The sequence below is a fragment of the Octopus sinensis genome, linkage group LG3 (assembly GCF_006345805.1).
Source record: "Octopus sinensis linkage group LG3, ASM634580v1, whole genome shotgun sequence".
In the NCBI taxonomy this organism is placed as follows: Eukaryota; Metazoa; Mollusca; class Cephalopoda; order Octopoda; family Octopodidae; genus Octopus; species Octopus sinensis.
The window spans coordinates 63,539,035-63,543,737 of NC_042999.1; positions in this window are offsets into that span (position 1 = coordinate 63,539,035).

Genomic DNA, 4,703 nt, shown 5'->3' on the forward strand with positions numbered 1-4,703 from the left:
GATCACTTTAAACCAAGTATGCTGAACAAATGACTGTAGAAATATAAAAAATGTGCAGATATACTACTTTTTATATTCATTGAAATTGTCCTATATGTGTGTGTTTGTGTGTGTTTATCATCATCATCATCATCATCATCGTTTAAGGTCCGCTTTCCATGCTAGCATGGGTTGGACGTTTCGACCGGGTTCTGGGAAGCCAGGAGGCTGCACCAGGCTCCAGTCTGATCTGGCAATGTTTTTACAGCTGGATGCCCTTCCTAACGCCAAACAGTTTTACATTAATTTGAAGGATTACTCAATACATTTACTAGAGCATAAATTTATTATTCTTTAAAAAGATTAATATTGACACTTATTTACACTTATTTTGGCTTTATCTTTCTTTTTGTATTTTGCCATGCAGACAGGGCCAATAAAACAGACTGAGAAAAAAGTTGTCTCTACACCAGTCCCCTAAAAAAGGATGGAAAAGAAAAACATGTATGTATGTGCGTGTGTGTGTGTGTGTAAATATACATATATATATATATATATATATATATATATATATATATATTATATATATATAATGATAAAAAGAAATAAACAGGAAAAAAGTTATAATCTCTCTAGCTTAAGTTCTGTCTCCAAGAGCAGCATGGTGCCAAGTAACAAAGAAAAGTAAAAAAACATGTATGTATGTAGATGTGTGTGTGTGTATATATGCTATGTCAGGTCACTTTTGAGTGCTACTGGTAACATGTAACCCAGTATAACCTGTTGCATGGTCGGGTCATCGGCAACTAAACCGGCAACCCCACCAAGCTTGCTTGGTGAGGAGGGTGTTTATTGGACACCCTGTGGGATGAAAAACAAAACTCGTCAAAGGGTGGAGGAACTCTTGAGAGTCAACGGCCATCCAATAAATGTCTTAGGGCTGTATCATGTGTGGGGACATAGAAATAATCGGACTGAACACCCGATCGCACGGTTAAACCATTGGGAGTGAAGGACTCCAAGCCTTTGTTAGGGCATCCTTCTAGGAGAAGGTAACTCAGGTAACTGGGATAACTCAGACATAAAACCTGCAGCTCAGTGGTTACCGATGATGTTGACTTGTTCTTCTTTTCGGATTATGGCTGCTGTTGCTTAGTGAGGGGGATTTTTGATTTTTGTTTTAATTATAAAATTACATCTCTCAACAGCTAAAATTATTGCATATATGTACCTAATGAGGCAAGTGAAATCAAAATCAAAATTACTGACGTGGCTGATGACAGTACCGCCTGATTGGCACTTGTGCCAGTGGAATGTTAAAAGCACATCCAAACGTAATCATCACCAGGGCCATGGATTGGTTCCCATGCTGGTGACATGTGAAAAGCACCATTCAAGCATGATCGTTGCCAGCGTCACCATACCAACACATGTGCCGGTGGCACGTGAAAAACAACATTCGAGTGTGGTCGTTGCCAGTGTCACCAGACTGGCTCCCATGCAGGTAGCACATAAAACCACCTTTGAGCATGATCATTGCCAGAACCACCTGACTAGCCCTCGTGCCAGTGGCACGTAAAATCACCCACTACACTCTTGGAGTAGTTGGCGTTAGGAAGGGCATCCAGCTGTAGAAACTTTGCCAGATCAAACTGACCCTGGTGCAGCCTTCTGGCTCACCAGTCCTGTCAAATCGTTTAACCCATGCCAGCTTGGAAAGCAGACATTAAACGATGATGATGATGATGTTCAAATGTTATTTTTTTTTAGATCTAACCATTTTCTTCAGACAAAATAGCAAACTGGGGCAAAATGAGTAATTTCTGATTTCTCATTATTTCCTCCATTAACTAGTTTGAAAATATTTTATTGTATTTTACATTCTGAAACATTTTCAATTCTTATTTTTTAAAAAAATCTCTTTTCTCTCCTCTATTGTATTTTCACTATGAAGAAAAAGACAAACACCACAAGTGCATGTGTGAAAAACGAAATTAGAATTTTGAAAAGATGGACATTTTCAGTCATTTAAAATGTATAGAAGGAATATTTTTTATTGATGAAATGTATAATGGGATAAAAAAATATCACTTGTTTTCCCTTTTGTGCACCATATAACAACAGCTTGTCACAGAAGCACCTTGTTTCAAGTAAAATTAAATTTGATGGGAATTATATTAGATAAAGTAGAAATGAATATATTATGTCATGCATAAAAAAAAATTCTTACAGCATGGCAAAACTACGAAAATAATTGGAAACAGGGCTTGACAGAAGTAAAGGACATAGAACGCATCCCCTTTCGGTTTTATTTGGGGGTGGAGCAGTTCTACAGAAACCCACTTTTTCAACTGCAGAGATTCCGAATCTGGAAAAAAAATTGGCATTTCAAAGTTTTAATTCAGCCAATAAATAAATAAACATCCCATCCATTCTGTCAGTGAATCTGTGACAGAAAGTGAACATGTTGTGGTTGAGGGTCTTTTGGAATTAAGAGAGGTATGTAAATATTAGCTTTTTTGCACACACACACACATACGACAACAAAATTATATTCTTTTTAATTTTTATTGTTTTGGTAATTCATATTTAGAAAGAGAATCTTCAGTTTGGCTGTTGTTTCTAGCTTGTTGGACTTTCTGGTTGGAGCATACTTAAAAATTGAAGATTTTGAAAATCCCAAAAATATGTTTTCAAAATTTTCATTTTTCCCCTTTCCACCTCTCTGGCAAAGAAAAAAAAGGGGGGGGGTTTCAATTTTGAAAACGTGATTTGTCATTTAGCTGCTGTTTTTAGCATGTCGAGTTTTCTGTTTAGATACTTTTTATGTCTGCTAGGAGGGGAGGAGTGTTTACTCTTTACTCTTTTACTCTTTTACTTGTTTCAGTCATTTGACTGCGGCCATGCTGGAGCACCACCTTTAGTACTTATTCTATCGGTCTCTTTTTGCCGAACCGCTAAGTGACGGGGACCTAAACACACCAGCATCGGTGGTCAAACAATGCTAGGGGGACAAACACAGACACACACACACACACACATATATATATATACATATATACGACAGGCTTCTTTCAGTTTCCGTCTACCAAATCCACTCACAAGGCATTGGTCGGCCCGGGGCTATAGCAGAAGACACTTGCCCAAGATGCCACGCAGTGGGACTGAACCCGCAACCGTGTGGTTGGTTAGCAAGCTACTTACCACACAGCCACTCCTGCTTTTTTTTTTTTTTTTTTTTTCAGAATTGAAATTTTACAAAATTTTTTTTTTCAGAATCATAATTTCCGTATTTTTCTATGTATTTCACTAAAAAGATTTCTAAAAAAATGTGAAAATTTGGGGGGAAAATTAAAATTTTGAAATGCTGATTTTTTTGCAGATTTGGAATCTCTGCAGTCAAAAGAGTGGGTTTCTGTAGAAGAAAAAGCACCCCCAAAAATACCCAAAGGGGGTGCGGTCCATGTGCTTTACCTCTGCCCAGGGCTTTAAGAACACCATATAAACCCCTCATAACATTATATATATTTTTTGAATTTCCAGACAATTTTTGCGAATCTGTATTCTACACATGGTACTTCATACGATTATGCAAAAAACAAACAAAATAAATAAATTGTAGTGGTGCGTGATTTAAGGCCTATTTACCTGTTAGTTTTAGTACACCTCCCAACCACTTCAATGACAAAAAAAAAAACAAGTAAACAACACATATTTTATAGTTTTAAGCAGTCAATGTGCATTTAATGTGATAAACAGCACGTTACAAATTAAATATTTCTCAAAATAAGAAACTTATAGCACAAAGTTAAGATTTATCCAAAAACGAAATGGCATGTTACAAATTGAATATTTCTAAAAAAACAAAGATCTCCAATCTTAATTGGATAACAAAGCAAGTCCTCTGCATGAGTATAGAACAAACCCCAACTAGCACAAAACCTCCTTGGAAGAAACCCACATAGTTAAAGTGTGAAAGTGGACAAAACCCCCTTGGTTATATTTTTGGGTTATTTTTCATTTTTTTCCCCCCTTTTACTTGTTTCAGTCATTTGTCAGTGATCATACTGGGGTACTGCCTTGAAGATTTTTAGTTGAACATATTGACCCCAGAATTTTTTCCCTTTTACTTGTTGGAGTTATTAGACTGCGACCATGCTTTTTAGACAACTGTATGGGACCCAGAATTTTTTTAAGTAAAGTCAAAACCATCTCAGTGATATATTTTTCAGTGATATATGTCAAGTGTCCCTGACATTCCAACATCTCCTTGGCCAAACTCTCAGCCCTTTGATGTCCCCAACACTGAAAATACATCGTCATCAGACCAGCCAACAAGGGTGGAGCTGTAGTGGTGTGGCGCACAGACCTTTACAGGGTTAAAGCTCTCCATCAACTTCAAGATGCCTCCTTCAATTGTCCTCTGCCCTCCAACCACAGACCTACCTAGCAATGGACTGTGTCCTCCACTATTCATGACTTCATTTCCTCCTCCTGTGTCTCTCCCACCACCTTCAACTTCATTGTCCATAACCCCCACACCCCCACTATTCAGTCCTTCCCAAAATTAACAAGCCCAACAACCCTGGCCACCCCATCATCTGTCTGCAACTGCCCCACTGAAACGATCTCCAAATACCTTGACCCTGTCCTTGCCCCCCTGGTGGCTTCCCTCTCCTCAGATATTCATGACACTAATTATGCTCTCCATCTATTTAACTCTT